General features: G+C 43.2%; 1 long non-coding RNA gene across 1 annotated transcript; it reads right to left on the reverse strand.

Moving 5' to 3' along the window:
* Positions 1-8,881: 8,881 nt before the first annotated feature.
* On the reverse strand, positions 8,882-20,937 carry LOC144323865 (uncharacterized). Its single transcript, XR_013389224.1, has 3 exons — positions 20,381-20,937; positions 13,476-13,574; positions 8,882-12,571 (listed from the first exon to the last, which is right to left on the reverse strand). It is a non-coding gene; the product is annotated as an uncharacterized LOC144323865 (long non-coding RNA).
* Positions 20,938-21,324: the final 387 nt, after the last annotated feature.

Consider the following 21,324-nt stretch of genomic DNA (forward strand, 5'->3'; position numbering starts at 1 on the left):
CTAATATTCTTTCCCTAGATTCTCTAAATGTTGCCATTTTGCTACATTTATTTTCTCTCTAAGATATATATATATATATATATATATATATATATATATATTATTTATTTATTTATTTATTTATTTATTTATTTATTTATTTATTTATTCTTTCTGAACTGCTTGAGAGGAAGTTGTGGGTATGATGTCCTTTTATCTCAAAATAACTTAATGTGTATTTTCTCAAGTAACAAGGACATTCTCTTACAATAATCAAAATCAGGTGATTTCCACTAATATAATACTATAACTAACCTGCAGACCTTATTCAGATTTTGCCAATTGACTTAATAATGTCCCAGTAGCAGAACCCCCTCACATTTTTCTGGTTCTGAGTCCAATCCAGGATTGTGTGTTAAACTTAATCATTATGTCTCTATAATTTCATTCAATATGGAGTAAACTTCAGGCTTTGTCTTTCATGACCTTGACATTTTTCAAGAGTATGGGCCAGTTATTATTTTTTTTTTTTTTGGAATGACCCTCAATTTGGGTTGTGTGATGTTTCCTTATAGTAAGATACAGGTTTGCATTTTGGGCAGGAATATCCCAGGTACAATGCAGTATCATAAAGACTAATTTGAAAAAGGTGATTGGTTTCAAAGAGTTTGGTGTTTGAGAAAGATCAACAGCATCCCAGTCCTTAGAATCACTTGCTAGAGATGGTGTGATCTTGAGAGAGGCATTTTGCCCTCTGAGCCTTAGTCTCTGACCTGTGAAATGGGAAGAGTGGTAGCAGCTTACATTTACTGAGAACTTATGATGGCTAGAGGTTGTTCCAAATGGCTTATACTCATTTAATTCTCAGGACAACCCTATACCAGAGGTATTTTTATTTTTATTTTTATTCTCCTTTTACAGATGAAAATGAAGCACAGAGAGGTAAACAACTTGCCCACAGTCACACAGCTGGTATGTGGTGGTGATGGGTTTCCAACCAGGTTCCTCTGTCTCTAGAGGCTACCTGTTTAATTCCCATTGCCATACGGATTCCTTGAAGTGATACTTCAGAAGATTGCTTATGAGACTAAAGAAACACATGCAAGGCAAGATCATTGTTCATATCTTCCTTTATTCAATGTGTTTTTCATTTTATAAAGGACTTGGGTCAAGATGTTCCAAGTTGGTGACACTGATGTGATCAAGGATCTAAGACTAACCCCAGTCCAGCTGACGTTTATGAGGCCCCTGGGCCTCATGAAGCAATGAAATCAACCTTGGGCCCTTGGGCTGTGTTAAGGGATGAGGGAGAGAAGGGCAACTCAGCATCTGCACTTGGCTTTGGCTCTTGGACACTCACAGATGGTTGATGCTTAGTGGAGGCTGAGCCTGTGGAACGAAGCCTTGTGAGGAAACCACCGATGCCATTTCTGTTAGGTTTTGGAAGGCTTTCAAGTTGCCTTATCTCAATGGCATATTCCTCAGGCCATCATAAAGTGTGTTCACATTTCCCAAGTGCTGGCTGGCTGGGAGAATGTAGGGAAAAGCAGGCAGATCAGATCCTTCCCGGCAGGACCACTGATGCTTTGGGATTCAAATGTGTAATGTCAGAGAAGGGTGGAAGAGATGTTTTGTTTTGTTTTTTATAAAATCTTTTTTTTTTTTAGATTTTTAAATTTATTTATTCATGAGAGACACAAAAAGAGAAAGAGAAAGAGGCAGAGAGAGAGGCAGAGGGTAGAAGCAGGCTCCATGCAGGGAGCCTGACGTGGGACTTGATCCGGGGACTCCAGGATCACGCCCTGGGCTGAAGGCAGCGCTAAACTGCTGAGCCACCCGGGCTGCTTGGAAGAGATGTTTTGAAGTGATCTGAATCCATCAAATTTTTGAAGGGGTGACCACATGTAGTCATCTTTTTTCTTGCATGGATGAGAGGGGTAGGAAATGAATTTTTTTTTTTTTTTGGTAGTTATTCTCTAATTATTCCCAATTTCTTTGCCATACTCAGAAAATCTATTTTTTTTAATTTTTATTTATTTATGATAGTCACAGAGAGAGAGAGAGAGGCGCAGAGACACAGGCAGAGGGAGAAGCAGGCTCCATGCACCGGGAGCCCGACGTGGGATTCGATTCCGGGTCTCCAGGATCGCGCCCTGGGCCAAAGGCAGGCGCCAAACCGCTGCGCCACCCAGGGATCCCGGAAATGAATTTTTTATTATCTGTGTGTAGGACAGGGTAATTAACTGGGCTCCATGGGTACATTTCAGGAATTCTAGGAACTTCTTGAGTTATGTATAGAATTGACTATATTGCAGTTGAATTGTGAGTGAACACGTATGTGTTCACATGTATTTCCTAGAGAGAGAGTCCCAATTTTTAATCAAATTTTCAATGTGTTTTGTTAGTTAAAACAGAAAAAAAAATCCTTGGTGGCCAGAAAGAGAATATGAAAGAGAAAGGGGGAGAGAAGGAGAGAGAGAGAAAGAGAATATTATTTCACAATAGTTATACAAGAAGTTGCTAGGAAACCATTCACTGACTTTGTGAATTATAAACATTTTCTTCTTAACCAAAATAAATAGACCTCATATCATTTCAATCATGAGAACACAGCTGCTTGTGTGTTGGGAAGGAGTGGGGCTGTTGTGTGTGTGTGTGTGTGTGTGTGTGTGTGTGTGTGTGTAGGGAGGGGTAGGACTGATGGAGAAGGGGAGGGAGGATGGGTGGAGTGGGGCTCTCTGAGAGTGCAGAGAATAGGAATGCAGGCTTTTTCCCATCTTCCTTCTAAGAAGGAGCAGAGACCTTCCTGCAGCCAGCCTTCAGTGGGTGCCCCAAGAGAATGATCCTTGCTGACAATGATGAGGGCTATAGGTGACAGACCTGTCCTTTTGTACCCAGTGGATGTGTGAGAGTTTCTGCTTGCCTTCAAATTTGCAAATCTCACAAATGATTCATATCCCCGAAAGGAAAAACAAAAGTGAAGTAGGCCACTCTCCTACCTAGCCTCTGTTTCTCCCATGGAGCTCTTCTAACCTCTGGGGCCTCATTCTGGGTGTGGCCGTGGCCTGTCCCATGTGGCTTATAGGGACGAGTGATCAGACCTCTCAGATTTCTAGGGCATTCAGATTTAAAATACTTGTTTTATATTCTACAGATTTTTGTTACCTCTGAAATAACAATATGCTTGAAATCTCTCTCTAATTATCAGAGCTGAGGACCAGTTACTTTTAATCCCTGAATCCATAGGGACTTTTAAAAAAAGATTTATTTATTTATTTGAGAGAAATAGAGACAGAGACAGAGAGAGAGAGGGGGAGAGAGAGAGAGAAAGAGAGCAGGAGCAGCGGGAGAAGCAGACTCCCCACTGGGCAGGGAGCCCGATGCAGGGCTCAATCCCACGACCCTGAGATCAGGACTTGAGCTGAAGGCAGATGCTTAACCAACTGAGCCACCAGGTGCCCCCATGAGGATTCTTTTTTATCTTTTCATCTTCTGCCTCCCTTCACCGCTTATATCCTAGGGTTTTTTTCGACTTTAAACTGGAGTTAGAGAGCCAGCTTCTTGTCATCACTACTAATATTTTATCATATATTTTTGTGAAGCCATATAATTCTTATTTTTATTATAGTTTTGGGCTTTCAATTTAAATATATACACTGATTATTCATAAATACCATACTATATTCACACCCAACCCTTTATTCTATGCCCTCCTTGCCCTGCTGTCCATGCTGTTCCCAGGTCCACCCCCACCCTCTTTGCCTGCCCTGTCCTTACACTAAATGCGCTACGCAATCTAAAACCAATCACTTGATGATATTTCTAGTGATTCTCCCCTCCCTCCCCTCCATTATCAATCTTGGTCTTTTGCTAGATCAAACCCACAAACATGCATGTGTGTTCTCTCTTCCATCTTAAAAACAAATGAACTACTGATGACTCTACTTTCCCAAAGCCTTTCTATTCTGTGTTTCCCTTTGCAGGAAAATTCTTTCAAAAGAGTTGTCTATACCTTGTCTTTATCTCCTCTTCTCCCACTTTCTCTTAAACCCACTCTGATCTGCCTTAGTGTTCCACTGAAAGTACTGTGGGCAGGGTCCACGATGCCTAACCTGAGACTGTATCCAAGGCTCACTTCTTAGCCTTTGTCTTACTTGTCCATCAACTGCATGTTACACAGCTGATCACTTTCTCCTCCTTAATTTGCTTCCACCCTTGGCTTCTAGAGTACCACTCTCTCTCTGGCTGCTCCTTCTCTGTTACCTCTGTGTTCCCTCGTCTGCTACTGGAGAGCCCTAAGAATCGGACTTGGTCTTCTTCTCAGTTACACTCATTCCCCTGATACTTCCATCCAGCTTCATGGTTTTAAATGCCACTCATATGCTGAAAACTCTGATTGAAATTTCCATCTGAGACATCTCACCCAAACTCTGCACTCACACATCCAACTGTATACCCAACATTTCCCCTTGTATGTTTGATGGATTTCTCAAACTCAACATTTTTGACTCCTAAACTTGCTCCCTCAAAGCCTTCCCAAATTTAGGCAGTTGATAGCAATTCCATCCTTCTGGTTGCTCAGGCCACAAATGGTGTTATTATCATTGATCCTCTGTCACATCCTAAAGCAATCCCTCAGGAAATCATACTGACTTTCCCTTCAAAATAGGCCCAGAATAAGTTCATCTCCCATCTTTCACTGTGGGCTAAACCACTGCCTTCCCTGAGCTGGATTACTGTGATAGCCCCCTATGCTGTTTCCCTGCTCCCATCCTGGACCCCCATGGTCTAGCCTCAATACAGCACCCCATGTGACTCTTTTATATAGACTCAGTTATGTACCCCTTTACCTCCTAAAATTCCAAAGTCCTACAGAGAAAGTCAAAGGCTTTTCAAAGTGTCTTTTTGGTGAGGTCCCTTTTCACCCCCTGTCCTCATCTCCTCCCAACCTCCTCTTGCCCATTCCACCTAAACCACCTTGGAATTCATGTGGTTCCTGAAATGGCCAGGTACACCCCCAGTGGAGGCCTTTTGCACTGGCTTTTCCTCTGCCTGGCACACTTCCCCTCATTTCCACGGTTCCTTTGAATCTTTCCTCAAATGCTGCCTCCACAGGCAGGCCTGCCTTAAGCACTCTGGCAAAAGCTGTAGCCTGCCCCACCCCTACCGTCCCACAACTCAGCACTTCTGATTACCTTGCTCTACTTTTTCTCAATTTTCCCACTGCATGTATCACTTCCAGAAGATATGTGATTTACAATTTTCCCTTATCTTTTGCTCACCCTGTTAAAGATTTTTTTACCTTTTGGAGCATCTCTTTGGGCATTTGAATAGGAGGTGTGGAGGAGGCATACCTGTAAGGTCACAACTTGCTGTCGTGTGAACCCAGACGTTACTCCATGAATCCACAGCTCATCCTTGTTTAATTTTCTCTGTATTCCAATATTTGTTTGATTGGCACACAAGACATTTTATGATGTGCTTTCTCCCATGCCACCTCCAACCTTGCGCTTTTCACAAAATCTACTGTCCCATTGAACTGCTTGCAGTTGCCCTTAATTTCTGCTTTTTCTTGGCTACTGATTCTTTAAGGCTTAGCTTAAACATTATTTCCTTTCTGGAAGCCTTTTCTGATCATTTCAGTCAACATTTAAATCATTATTTTTTTAACAAATATTTATTGAGTGCCTACTAGGTACCATGGAGATAAAGTGGAAAGTGGAACAGATATGGTCCCTGCTCGTGGTGTGGTGTTGGGAATAGGAATGAATACGTCATCATATTTGTTACATGGGGAGTGGGGTAGAGGGGAATTCTTCCCCACTTCTGGTTGTTCTTTCCATGGAGACTCCAGCCTTTCAAAGTTTTGAAATTGCGTATTTTGGATTGGTAACTGGGAATGAGAGTCTCAACCTTTACTTCCCTCTTTCTCTGGTACATGATCCACTTTTCAGGAAACACACATTCTGTTTGACTTCTCCAAATTTGAGTTTGGCATGGCCAGGCCCCAGTGTGGGTCTAGGGGCGTTGTATGCAGTGAAAATCCGATACTGCCTGCAACTGACCAGGTGGGTAAACTGGTCTCATTCTAGGGCTTAGTATGAAGAAGTCTACTTATCCATAGACCTAAAGTCATATCCTCTGATAGTAGCTTATTTCTAAAATTTATCTCTCAATTAGCTCAGAGGCAGGAAAAGGATACCACTAGTCAGGCTCTCTCAAACCTTAGCAATAGTTTAGAGTAAAATTCTGAGCGGAATTAACTCCTGTAGTGTCTTTTTCAAATCTCTTTTATGATATTGGTTATATCACTGTAATGATCCACTTATAGATGTCTTCTCCTCTAGAGTGTGAGTCTCTGCCTCTGGTTGTGAAATATGTGCACTGGACAAAGGAGTCAGGCTGGAGGGACAAATAGGGGGTTAAAATTCTGGCTAGGGCTGTGCTGGTTGGTGGTTGTGCCTTTATCTGAGGTCACATCACCTCAGAAGGTGAGGTGCACTTTTCTATAATTTTCACAAAACCTTCTTGTGTTCCAGCAAAGCCATATGTCCTTGTATTTGATGAATGAATAAATGTATACTCTTTAGATGGGCAGCGCTTTTGCCTTACTGAAACATAATCATCCAGAAGGGAGGGATCACATCTATTTAACTTATTTTTCACCATCCCTAGTAAAATACAAGAAGCCAACATATCAGGCAAGACCCAGACAGAATTGTGTGTGTGTGTGTCTGTGAGGGGGGTGGGGGGTGATATCACCTTTCTCAGACCATTCCCTTAATTTCCTTCATTATTGCTATTATTATTATTATTATTATTATTACTACTACTACATTTAAGAGTAATAGAAAAAACAGTGGATTTGAATTCAGGAGTCCTAAAATCTGAACTTTAGTTTTCTTTTATCTAAATGAAAATCCTGGGGCACCTGGGTGGTTAGGCATCTGCCTTTGGTTCAGGTAATGAACCCAGTGTCCTGGGATCCAGCCCCACATCAGGCTCCCTGCTCAGTGGGAAGCCTGCTTTTCCTTCTCCCTCTGCCCCTCCCTGCAGCTTGTGTGTGCTCTTTCTCTCAAATAACTAAGTAAAATCTTTAAAAATTTAAAAAAAATAAACAGAGATCCTATAGATCTCAATGGGTTGTGATAAGGACAAAACAATGCAATGTATGTGGAAAAATATTGCACGCCATAAATTTATACAGATGTTAAGGGGTGTTACCGTCATTCCTTGATTGCTTAAGTTATACTCAGAAGCATTTGGTAGTTCAATTACTGTGTAAGACTCACTCTGACAATGTTGATTCTAATGATAACAACACAGCATGCTTATTTCTGGAAAACACCCAGAGGCATTTCTTTGAATTATTCATTTTCCAACAGGTTTTTATAGGTTTTTATAACATAATTTGAAAGGGCCTAAACCTACATATTAAAGGGGATTCCACTTAGCATCTGCACATATATTTACTTTTCTTTCTGTTGCTTAGTGTTTGGTTACGGGAATGTTCAGAGAGATTCTCCTTGATGAAGCCATTCTGCTCGTTAATGAAACTATGCCCCACATCACACTTTTTCTAACCAGATATACTCTCATAGAGCAGGAGCATCCTTCCAACAACCATCTACTTTCAAGACCTTGTGAGAGTGTATCCCTGATAATTGTGTGGAAAAAGGCAGAAAACCAGGGCTGATAGGTGCAGTAGAGGGTAGAGAATAGAGGGATCAACATCAAGCCTTTGTATTTCCCTATGATTGTCCTGACTGTAGTTCCCCAGTAAAACATAATATAGTACATACAGAGCTGATGAGGTGTGTAGTACAACCTCAAGGGCAAGAGCAAAGTCAAAATAGGAATGCCAGAAAGCTTAAGGAGTAAGGATGTGGATACCAGGAGGGGGCTGGAGTTATTCAACTGTTAGAATTATCCAGGCCTGGGTTCAGTTCCTGGTTCTACCAGCTACTTCCCTACATTAGCCTCAGTTTCTTGTCAGTAAAATATGGCTACTGTCCTCATTCCTTGGCACTAGCAGAGGGATCAAATAAAGAATGCACTTTCAGAACAATGCCTTGAAAATAATAACTACATGGTTGCCACGATTGTAATTATTATATCAATAGTAATATCTTAAAAAAAAAGTAATATCTTAACTGGTAGTTTCTAAATACTGTAAATGTAAATAAGGCAGTCATGGTGGTCAAGAGCTTGGGAAGCCAGTTGACCTGAGTTCAAACCCAGCTCTGCCCCTTACCAGCTGTGTGAACTTGGACATGTATCTCAACCTCCCCAAGCCTCAGTATCTTCCTCCATAAAATGGGAATAGAATCAGTATCTACTTCATATGCTTTCAAGAGACCTGAATTGCATAATGAAAGTAAAGAACTTGGATACTGGACACCTCATTGGACCAAGAGTCCTCAATCGTTTTGTGTTCTTTCCCATGCTTTGAAGTTGTCACTGCCAGGTTAGGAGAGCATGGAGGATTCTGGCTGTGAGACACTGGGGATGTCAGAAGGCTGGGTGCCACCTACCCCACTGCCATGTACCTGAAGTTCTTTCTAGGATAAAGGGTTTAGGGGTTTCCTAGGACCATCATGATATCAGGACACAGTGCCTCTGCCAGAAGGAGCTGACAAGCATCATGGCTAAACTTTAGGAGTCAAACAATTCAATTCCTATATCCACCCCTTATATCTGTGGGACCTTAGGCAATTACTTAATCTTTCTGAGCCTCAGCTTCCTTACCTATCTTACAGATAAGATATCTGGCAAGGCCAGACAAGAATTGGGAAGGTCTGTTTTCCCAGGCCATTCCCTTAATTTCCTAAATTATTATTGCTCCATAGAGTTGATGTGAAGATTAAATGAGATAATAACTGCAAAAATGTGCCTGGCGAGGTAAATGGAAACTATTTTTATTAGACCAGCAAAAATCATTTAATCATACATTTTGGTAACTAGTTACTGAATGTCAGATACCATGCCAAGTACTATGAGACCATTTCTGATTTATTCAATGAGTTTTTAGTATTTTTTGTATGCTAGACATTATCCTAGGTACTTATCCATTAAGCCTTCAGAAGTCTAGATAAAACACCCCTCGAGGCTATTCAATTCTATTACTCTGTGAGGCTCCAGGTTGTGAACCAGTTTTTCTTAATTCATGCATCAAACATGATACCAAGAATTTTGTGAAACAACTGAAAATATAAAGAGGAATAAAACTCCGCCCTACCCAGCAGAGGTTTCCAGCCAGGTAAGGCCATTTTGACATTACTGTCTTATCATTTCTTTCTTTCTTTGAATATCTTCTGTGGTTTATTTCTCTTTTGTTATATACTCAATGGTTATAATAATTAATTAATTGAATAGACATACATTGTGCATCTACTATGTCCAGGTCATAGTAGGTTTTGCTTGGAACATAATAAAGACATACGATTTAGTCCCTAACTTGAGGAAGTTCTAATTTAATGATGGAGATAAGATACCCATGAGAAGTCAAATAATAATCACCTAATTGTGTTTTTCTGAAATGATGACTTTGAGCAAGTATCATGGTTAAGAAGCAGGGACTTTATAGGCATCTGGACCTGACTTTAAGGCCTGTCTCTGCTCTTAACTAAGTCTTGACTTTGCCAAGTCACTTAAGCTCTTTGAAAGTTCTATCAGCTTTACAATTAGGACAAGACATTATTGGTTGAGTCAATGCCTGTAAATGCTTAGAACAAGCATTTACATTTAGGGGTTTCCTAGGACCATCAACAGCTTTTCCTGGCACAGAAAAGCTTGACTTTTAGTCATTATTATCTGAATTAATAGTATTATTATCATACTCAGAAAACCTCACTACCCCTAGTGTGGGTGTGCATGCGTGTCTATGCCCATTGTGTGGGTACAGTTAGACATTTCACATGTCATTCATGATCCAATCTGATCAGAGAGATTCATTCAATCATTCTTCCATTGAATGAATAGTCAGTGAACACCTACTATGTGTCAGGCATGTCCTGGATACTGGAACACAGCAGTGAGCAATCAACCCTAGAAGTCAAGGTCTCTGCCCTCAGGGAGCTTATCTTATAGTGATACATATAAAATACAGATAAAACCTAAACTACAGGCCGTGATAAAATGAAGGAAGGGGACTGAGCATCTTCCGTCTTGCTATGGCACAAAGACTACTTTATCCCTGGTCATAGCACCCCACATCTAGATGAGCAAGCGAGTGACCTCTTTGTTCAGGTCACCACTCTCTTTTCACATTTCAGCCTCTGAGTCAGCAGGACACTCCTCAGAAGATGCTCCTGTCATCAGTAGGAGCATGTCTGGTCTCCCATGACTCGGAAATGGGAGGCTGGGTGATAAAAGGCCAAGCCCAAGAGAGTAGCTGGACTTTTTGCAATCACATTAGAAGGAAATAATTATGGGCGCTCACATTTGATCTGATTATTGGTCCAGATGCATGGCGTGAGTGGCTAGTGGCCAGCAGGGAACAGCTGCTTTTGCTGTGACTGGTCCCTTCAGTGAGAGCAGGAAGGAGTCTAGTTAGCCTGATTTATTGAACTATTTAACATCCAGTGGATATTCTGTATTTTACTGTTATTTATGACTTGCTGAGTCCTGGCAGTAAGCTTTGGATGAAATAAGGTGCAGGTGGAAGGCATGGCCTGGGGCCGAGGGGGTTTCCGTGTAAGGACGGGACAAAGCAAAGCTTCCTCAGCTCTCACTAAGCACATGGGCTGAGAAGGTGGTGACATCTCCAAGGTGCGAGTCTAGCTTGTCCCCCATTCCAGGGATTCCTTTCACACCTCCGACGCGCTCCCTGTCTCCTGGGCCTTCCCTCCCCCTCTTCACAGACATGTCTCCCCCTGGCAGGCCGGGCTTCATGGTAGCAAATGACCCTCAGGTCCAACCCACCCAGATATCTTTGGGATTTGGTTTGCAGGCCAGGCCGTGGCACCGCATTTTATGTTTACAAAAGTCAGGAAGAAAGAGAGAAGGGAGAGAGGAGGCCCAAGGAGGAAACAGCAGCGCACACAGAGGCCACTTTACTCCCATGAAGAGGAGCAGATGTTTCCACGTCTGAGCGGCTGAGATGTGGGGGCATCATCCCTGGCTGCTCCCAGGGCTCGAGGTGGGGGGTCTGACCAGAAGCGTGAGGTGGGCCAGCCCCGCTTCCTCTGCTTCAGTCACGCACAAGGCCCTGACGAGCCTGCTCGCTGTTTACACTCGCAGCCAGGGAGCCGTTGGGGAAAGCAGCTCTCTGACCACCAAACCGCCTCATTGGCTCCAGAAGCCTCCGCCTGGATGGCCATCCGGGTGACCCCAGCCCATCCCTGCCTGACCCCAGCTTGCCCACTCAGGGCTGCCTTTGAAACCTTTCTGTCCTCCCTCTTTCTGGACCAGCGCGTCTCCTCAGCCTCTGCTGCCCTGGGCTCGTCTGCCCCGCGAGTGCACTTGGTGCCCACACAGATTCCTCCGAGCCGCGGGGCTTCGGCTGCAGCCGCCGGAGGCCGTGTGCACCCGGAACGCCATAGACTAAACACTGAGTCACCGCTCACTTGCCTGCTCTCCCCAAAGCTCTGGTTTCGGAGGGAGGACCTGAGGGCTTCACGGAGAGAAATAGTTTCCCCTCTTCTTGCTGGGTGGTTTTAAGGTGCGGCAGCGGCGAGATTGCTGAGAAAGTTGTGGGTGGGCCAAGGGCCAAGGACAATGGACGTATCACTGGGTCAGCACTTGGTGTGAGCACCAGCTCGGCCTCTCTCACCCCCACCCGGGCACCCCCACCCGGGCACCCCCAGGCTGCAGCCACGAGCTGTGCCCTGTAACATACCACCACCACCCTATGCTCACGGAGGGGAGCAGCGTGGCAATCATGTCACTGGGTCGTCGCCACAGCCCCGTAGGAAGGCCAGGGAGGGGACTCCCATTTTGCAGATGAAGAAGTGGATCTCCAAGAGGCCAGTCTGTGGCTGGAGAGTGCTGGAGACCAGTCCGGGGGCCAGATCTCCCGGCCCAGTGCTCTCATCCCAGCAGGCGGTTGCAGGAAACAGCTGGCTTATGTAATGAGAAAAGACGGACTGGGAAATTCAATGTTGGATTCTTAGGGAAAAAGGAAACTGACCTCCCACAGTGAAGTGATCAAGGCGTGGCTCACGGGCCAACTGGGCATTGGTTCAGTGGCCTGTGCGGTGACCCGAGCCACCGTGCTCCATGGGTGGAGAAGAATATAGCAGAGTCCATTGGCTTTTAGGATCTTGACTGAAGAGCTGAAACCCTGGGAATTTGCTTAGCTTGCTTATCAGGGGCTGGCTTCCCCTGAGCTACCTGGTGAACCCGAATGCTTAGCGTGGCTGTTTGAAGATTAGGGCTAATCTGTTTACGGATGGGAGGGAGGTTTGGTCATTTCGTATCTTAGAGAGACAGTTAAAGTCACTGTTAAGGCATCTCCAAGAATAGCCCATCAGAGGAATCCACAGTTGAGGTTGATGAGAAGCAAATTCTTGTCCGCTCCATGCGTCAGTACCGCCCAGCAGCCCGTGCTGTCTCTGTTGTGTCTGCTCCATATGGATGGATCTATTAATGGCTAGAAGGAGGGTAGGAATGAGAAGGAAAGGAAGGTAAGAGAAGCACTTTATAATTTAGCATGACATACATCTCTGGCTCCTTTTTAGAATGCAACATCCAAAAGCTGGAGGATTCTCTTCTATCTGCTTTTCCAATTTTAGGAAAGCATCCAGTTGCCATCATAGACCTCCAGCTTACTTTTCTCCCAAAGCCATTTCCTTGGGAGTAGATGTTAATAAAAAGACTCTGACTTAGGGAATGTTCTTAAATATTTTTGACCATGATCCACACACCCATGTAAATGTGACTGAAACAAAAGTTTTACAGAGCAGTATTTACCCTTACTTTTGCAATTAATTCTGATAGGTTCTCTCTACTATATTTTATATTACTAAAAAAAAAAAAAAAGGAACTGGTTGATCTACTAGTGCATGATTGGAAAAACTCTGTTATAGACATCTTTGTAAATGGTCTCATCAGCTTCTCATAAAATGGCTTCATTAATTCATCAGTCCCAGGCCCAGTACCCTGGACCCCACAGACGAAGCCAGTTACAGTCAGCTGCTTACCCACACAGAGCAGGATGATGATGGGGAGCAAGGTTTTATATCCTCAAACAAAGTGTTACCAGAAAAATGACTTCACAATAAGTAACTATGACCTAAATGGTTGTGGTGGTGGGGGAAAATCAAAGGACAAATGAGAATGACCAATTTAACTTCATTTTTCCTGCCACCTGGCCTTTTTTCATGCTGTTCCTTTCTCCTGAAACACTTTTCCATTCCTCTGCCTCTGTGCAAAGTCTGACAATCAAGGATTGCCTCTTCTAGGAATTCTTCCCTGACTACCTTTCCCTTGAAAACATTTGACCACCACTTAATTTGATGCATTGTCAGGACTTGTCAGCAGCTGAGTTAGAATACCTTAGTATCTTGTGATTGATTTCTTTTAGATGAATATCTGCCCAGCTTCATGTACTACCTGCAAACCATGTCTGTGAAGTGGTCTTCTGCACCCTGGTCCTAGAAGAGAGAACCAAGGGGTTAGCACTTGGCCAAAGCAGGGCAGTGGTGGGCCCTGCTCTTGGGCCCCGTGACATAGCCTCATGTCTTTATGTCTTTATAATCTATTCTTAGAATGACCATATGTCCTATTGGTTGGCCAGTCTTGTTTTATGCCTATTATCCAAGCATAATTATTTCTAGTATCCTATTTGCTCTTAAAGTGCACTCACCTTACTTTACACCAACTAGAGTTGGCTTCTGTTACTTATCATTGCACATTTATAATATCTGTAGCTTATAAAGCAATTTCACCTATATCATTCTCTTTCCAAGTTAATTATTTTCCCCTTAGAACTGCTCCTTCTTCTGTCTGCCACCACTGGCTCCCTGTCCTCTTTAGCCAGAGACCTGGGAGTTAGCCTAGACTCTTCCTTCTCCTTCACCTCATGAATCCATTCATTCATCCCTTAAAAAAGTTTGAGCACCCACCAAGGACCAAGCACTATGGTAGTTGCTGGGTATATAGGTGGTGAATGAAACAGTCTTTGTCCTCCTTCAGTTTATATGCTGGTTCAAGAAACAGCCACAAATAAATAGTTTCAAATTGTAATAAGCGTGGCAAAGGGAAAGAATAGGCTCTCTGAGAGAGAAGATTGGGGGAGGTATGTGGGGCTGGACTACTTTGTTTTGGGGGTACAGGAAGGCCTTTCTGAGGAAGGAACATTTGAGTTCAGATCTGAAGGGTCAGAAGGGCCAGTTAATGAAGGGATTTCAGTAGCAAGGGTTGAATGGAGTTTTCACATTTTAGGTTGATCACTCTGAGATCCATGTGGATGAGGGGCAGGAATGGAAGGAGGGAGACCAATTAAAAGGTGACTGCAGTTGTTCAGACAAGGGTTTATGGTGGTTTACACTAGGACTAGCAGAGATAACTACAAATGGACAGATTGGGCAAGTATTTTGGAGGTGAAAAGCAACAGGATTTGGCAGTGGATTGGATGTGGTAGAGGGGAGGGGTTGGGGGAGAGGGAGAAGGAGGTGTCTACCAGGTGTGTGACTTTAGCACAACAGTGGACAGTGGAACCATTTACTGAGTTAGGGAGGAGAAGATGAGAATATTTGATGATAGTTGTAGTGTGTAGATCAAGACATCAGTTTGGGATGCATTTAGCTGGAGGGGCTGGTGAAAATTCCAAATGCTGCCTATTTCAGCTTCGTGGGCATGTGCAGGGCTCTTTGCTCAGAAGGATGGGCCCTGTGCTTTGTTTAATGCTCTGCTATTGCCATCTTGAAATTCTTCATAATAAAGTGAAGTTGGATTGGACAACTGAGCATGTGTGCAAGTAGAAGGACACGCACTATGTATGTCTGCCATTCCTTGCCGCCCATTCACATATAGTAGTTGTCATGTCCCCGACACAGATTTTAGTAGATTCATGACGTGAAGGAGTTCAGTGAGACTCAAAGTGAGTATAAGGTAGATATATTACATCTATGATTGGCCAAGTGGGGCTACTGACAACCTCAAGAAGCCATACCTCCATTTAAAACAATTTTCTTAGAACACAGAAAGAAGGTAATAGTGTTCTAAGAAGCAGAAACAAGGAACCCATCTGTATCCTTACTTAGGCTGAAAATGTAGGTATAGAAGGAAAGGGAAACATAGACAACCCATAGTTCCTTTTTCCTTTTGTTCCTTCCTTACTCATTATTTTGGGTAGAATGTTGGTGAATTAAGAAATGAAAACAACTGAGTTAGTTTGGTGCAGCATTTCTACTGCTCTGGTAAAAATGAAATATGTATGCATGTAAGAGCCATGAAACAAGACTTGTGCACTTTTGGTGATTCTGCATAAGAGCTAAATGCTCTTCTATTTGCATTTAAAACTGACATTGCTCAGTATAAAGGTGAATGGTAAAACTCATGCTACTAATTTAAATTTTTAATTTTTCTTTACTTAGAATGACAATAAACAGCAAATTAAAAGTACCATGGGGGACACCTGGGTGGCTCAGTGGTTGAACATCTGCCTTCGGCCCAGGGTGTGATCCTGGAGTTCTGGGATCGGGTCCCTCATTGGGCTCCCTGCATGGAGCCTGCGTCTCTCTCTGTGTCTATCATGAATAAATAAATAAATTTATTTAAAAAAAATACCATGAAAAGTCGTAAGAGACACTCTGTGGAAGAAGAGAAAAATGCATTAGTATCTTTGATGGCACTTTTCTTCCTGCATTTTGAACAGGATCCTAAATTTTTATTTTACACTGGGGCCTGCAAATTATGGAGCTGGCCTTGAGTAGTGCATCAAGGAAACAGGATCAAGAGCCCTACATTATCAAATTCTGTTGAATTAAATATCTTTTCATCTGTCCCCTGAGTCTTATTCATAAGACTTCCTTCATATCCCTCAATTCTATCACTATGTGAGACACTCACCCCCCATTCTTTAAGGGGGGGGGGCATTGTCATGTCTAGGAGAAAGCAGAGCAGAGATACTGTATAGGGAATGGCTTAAAAAAGAGAGAACTGTAGAACCAAGGAGAGACAAGAGAAGTAGAAGGCAGGAGGAGGGGAGACTCCATGTGGGATGGAGACCTAGATCCCTAGGTCTATGTCCCCAAACCTAAGAGGCCTTGTCCTTTGTATGGTAGGAGGAGATAAGTCCTAATTGATTCCTGGTGTTGAGGCAGAACCACCCATGAAATACCAACTTCGAGGAAAACAGCAAGGCCAATTTTCTCTCTACATTGTTTTCCCAGAAGGTAAGTAGAGACAAACTCTACAGGGCTGTACCACTCAGTGTCTGTTTGAGGGGTTCATGTCCAGGACTTCAGAACCAAGGTATAATGTCTGGGTATTCCTGAACTCATTCTACTCTAGGCCTGAACAATGGTCCCACCTCCACAGATCCTACCATCTCCCCCTAGTTGCTACACTGTCAGCCAAGACATGCCAGTAGGTAAAGGAAGACCCCACTGTGAACTTCCCAGAGTGTGAGGGACCCTGTGAAGACATAAATAACACCAATCAAGAATCTCTGTGAGAGCTGAGCCATTTCTCAGTCCAGGAAGACCATATTACCCAGCCTCCTTTGCAGTTATAGTGGGGCCATGTGATTGGGTTCTGGCCAGTGGGATCTGAATGGGAGTGATTTGATGGTGAGATGGATGTTATAATGCCTGATGTTCTGGATGGAAAATCAGACTTAGGCAATTTTATGCAAGCTCACCAGATGGTTCTTTTTTTTTTTTTTTAAGATAAATTTCTTTTTTTTTTAATTTTTATTTATTTATGATAGTCACACACACAGAGAGAGAGAGAGAGAGAGAGAGAGGCAGAGACACAGGCAGAGGGAGAAGCAGGCTCCATGCACCGAGAGCCCGACGTGGGATTCGATCCCGGGTCTCCAGGATCGTGCCCTGGGCCAAAGGCAGGCGCCAAACCTCTGCGCCACCCAGGGATCCCCAGATGGTTCTTTTATCAATGCTTCCTTGGGGGCTATCAGGGAAGGTGGAAAGCAATGAGTCTAGTGTGGCAAAATGGATATATCATGTTAAAAAAATAAAGATAATTATAATTTTAAAAAGATGGACACTTCGTAGCAGCTCTCTCTTTTTTTTCTAAAGATTTTATTTATTTATTTGAGAGAGAGAGAGAGATCATGAACAGTGGGAAGGGGCAGAGAGAGAAGCAGACTCCTTGCTAAGCAGGGAGGCCAATGTGGGGCTCAGTCCTAGGACCCTGGCATCATAACCTGAGCTGATGGCAGATGCTTAATTGACTGAGCCACTCAGGGGTCCCTCGTGGCAGCTTTCTTAAGAGCGTATAAAATATTTGTGGTAAATTGCTACAATAATGGCCCCAGATGAATTCCTCCTCCTGGTATCCATGCCTTGGTGTGTTTCCCTTCCACCCTGATGCCATGTGACTTGATGTGGCCAACGGGATGTCAACAATCGTGGTGTCAGCAGAGGATCATGCTCATGGAACACAGTCTTCCAGTTGTCTCTGCTGAGCACAATGCACAGCCAAGCCACCAGGTTACTGCAGCTGTGTAAGTGAGTCCAAGTGAAACTAGTCGAAGAACTAGTGATACAGTAGTATCAACCCACATAATTGTGGCACTAAAACTGTTGTTTTAAATCACTGAGCTCTGGGGCAGTAGATAACCAACAAAATGTCTTAAGCATGTTTGTTTCCCCAGAACCTACTAATTGCCTGGCATATTTCTGCCCTCCATGCATTTTTATTGACATAAACTTTATCTTCCCAACAACCCTGTCAGGTAAGTATTACTGCCATTTTCTATTTATTTTTAATTATAAGAGTCACAGAAATTCTCATCCCAACCCTGCATGCTGAGGGAACTGATTATTTTATGGCTGTAATTGAGGTTTGGAAAGATGCAGAAACTGGCATCTGGTCACCCCAGCAGGCTTAGATCACCTATGCTATGTATATAGACTATAAAGAATTGACAGTCTTTGCTACTTGTTGAGTGCTTATTATGTGCTGGGTGCCAAGTGCTTTAGTTATACTGTATCACTTTCATTCTCCCCAAAACCACATGGAGTGGGCACTATTAGCATCTCATTTTAGAAAAGGAGACACTGAGGATCAAGAAGGAAATGAGGCTGGTTAACAGCAGCTCTAAGCTCTAAACCCAGGACTGATTCCTCTCTCTTTTGCTCTTCACGATTTCACTTGATGTGGAGTCATAGTTCACATGGAGATTAGGTTCCAAAGTCAATGCATGGAACAAAATTCACACACTGTGAAAAATACTCTTGAAAATCTTCCAAGTCTCCTTTGAAGTTAAGCATATACTACTTTACTTAGTAATAGATATGTAGAACTATATAATATATTTTAGGACTGTATCATGTTTAAAAAATGGCTTTCAACATAAGCGTCACACTGTGGCAAAGTCTGGCTGGATGCTCACAAATTCCATTGCTTTTCTTCTGGGACTCACAGAAAGACTCCATTTCCTAGCATTCTGCAGTTAAATTGGGCCACGTGACTGAGCTCTGGCCAATGGAATATGGACAGAGTGATCTATGCCATCACAAGGGCTGGATCTTACATACTTCTGTAGTTCTCTAGCCTAGACGTTGGCAGACTATGGCCCAGAGCCAATCTGGACTGCTGCCTGTTTTTGTAAATAAAGTTTTATTGAAACATAGCCACACTCATTTGTTTACACATTGCCTCTGGCTGCTTTCATGCTATAACAGCAGACACAAGTAGTTGTGATAGAGACCACATGGCCAGCAAAACCTAAAATACCAAAAGGAAGAATATCCAATGGGAAAAAGTCTCTTCAACAAATGGTGTTGGGAAAGCTGGTCAGCCACATGAAAAGGAATGAAAATGGACCACTTTCTTAAACCATACACAAAAATACATTCAAAATGATTTAAACACCTAAATATGAAACTTGAAACCATAAAAATCCTAGAAGAGAACATAGGCAGTATGGTCTCTGCCATTGACCATAGCAACATTTTTCTAGATATGTCTCCAGAGGCAAGGGAAATAAAACCAAAAATAAACTATTGAGACAACACTAAAATAAAAATCTTCTGTACAGTGAAGGAAACAATCAACAAAATTAAAAGGCAACCTACTGAATGGGAGGTGATAGTTGCAAATGATATAGCTGATAAAGAGTTAGTATCCAAAATATATAAAAAACGTATACACATCAACACCTCAAACCCAAAAAATCCAGATAAAAAATGAGCAGAGGAAATGAACAGACATTTCTCCAAAGAAGACATCCAGATGGCCAACAGACACATGAAAAGAGGCTCCCAATCAGCCATCATCAGACAATTGCAAATGAAAACTACAATGAGATATCATGGCACACCTGTCAAAATGCCTAAAATAAAAAACACAAGAAATGACAAGTATTAACAAGGGTGTGGAGAAAAAGGAGCCCTTTTGCACTGTAGGTGGGAGTGCAAGCTGGTGCAGCCACTGTGGATACAGTATGGAGATTCCTCAAAAAGTTAAGAATAAAACCACCCTATGACCCAATAACCATGCCACTAGGTATTTACCCCCAAATACAAAAACACTAATTCAGAGGGATACATGCTTTCCTATGTTTATAGCAGCATTATTTCCCACAGCCGAATTATGGAAGCAGCCCAAGTGTCTGTCAGTAGACAAATGGATAAAGAAGATGTGGTGTATATACCTGAATACCATTCAGCCAAAAAAGAAATGAAATCTTGCCATTTTCAATGACACACATGGAACTAGAGAGTATAATACTAAGTGAAATAAGTCAGAGAAAGACAAATACCATATGACTTCACTCGTATGTAGAATTTAACAAAAGAAACAATAAAGAGAAAGAAAGAGAGAAAGAGGAACCAAGAAATAGACTCTTAAGTATAGAGAACAAATGGCTGGTTACCAGACGGGAGGCAAGTGGGGGGATGGGGGAAACAGGTGATGGGGATTCTGGGGTGCACTTGCTGTGATGAGCACTGGGTGATGTGTGGAAGTGTTGAATCATTGTATTGTACACCTGAAACTAATATAACACTGCCTGTTAACTATACTGGAATTAAAGTTTTCAAAATTGGAAGGGGAAAATTCTGGGGAAAAAAACCATTTACCAAAAGTTTGCTGACCTCTGCTCTAGTCCTCTCATGGTGGTGGCTACGATGTACTACGCAGCTCTCCCTTTAGCAATGACAACTTAATTCCTCAGTTGCTGGGAGTGCTGCTGGAAGGTGGTCCTCCTCTGCACTCACTGACTGATAACACAGAGATTTAACAGCATAGCCATCTGGCCCCAACTCACAACAGCTCTGAGAGGCCGCTCAGCTCCAGAATTTTTCAGTGGGTTCGCAGAAGCCTCTTGGTTGCAGCTCACCATCTCCCGCTGCCCAATCTTGCATCCTGGTCTCCCTTCCACAAGCGTTGATCCCAGGAGCTTTCCCTGATAAACATCCTGCATTCTAATCTCAATCTCAGAACCTTCTTCTGGGGAGTCCCACCAGCAGCAGCTGTCATCCCCTTCTGGAGTGTGTAATACGGGGATGTCACAGATGGAAGGTGCTGGACCTTGCATCACTGTTTAGAGAACAGTCACTAAGGAACACCTCCAGACACCCGTCCCCTGTGACAGTGGGTTAGCGATCCGCCTCTATTGTGTGATGCCTCTAAGATTCGGTATTGTTCGTTACAGCAGCCGGCTCTGCTTATTTTGACAAATATATTCAACAAGGCAAGGTTTTATGTGATGAGCGGTCTATGAATACTGAGACCACAGATGACATAGACCCCCTCAAAGTCACTGCAGAGCAGCTGCCCTGTGAGTGGGATAGAAGAAGGTCAAGTCACTCACATCCGTGATACATTGTTCTCTTTTGGTCTCTTTTCGCCCTCTCACCAAGCACATCGAGCAGAATTCTCCTAAGTTAAATGTGGCCATGATGCGACTGCCCCTCCAGCCCTGTTTGGGGCTCCACTATCAAAGCATCTTTGAACAGCCTGCATTCTGCAATAGTTGAAGAATGAGTAGCATGTGGATGGCTGAGAGGTGGATAAGTGGGGGATCAAATCAAGCCCAGATGTCACTCAGTCTCCCCCGACCCAAGCTGTAGGCTGGAACAGAACTCAGAGGAAGAGTCCCCAGTGGGGGTTCCCAGGAGCTGAACATAAACAGCCCCTCTGAGGCCTGCCCACCGGGCATGGCTCCACTGCAGGACTGTCTGCAGAGGCAGCTGGAGCCCAACGTGGTCT

This window comes from Canis aureus, chromosome 11 (assembly GCF_053574225.1).
Source record: "Canis aureus isolate CA01 chromosome 11, VMU_Caureus_v.1.0, whole genome shotgun sequence".
NCBI classification, from domain to species: Eukaryota; Metazoa; Chordata; class Mammalia; order Carnivora; family Canidae; genus Canis; species Canis aureus.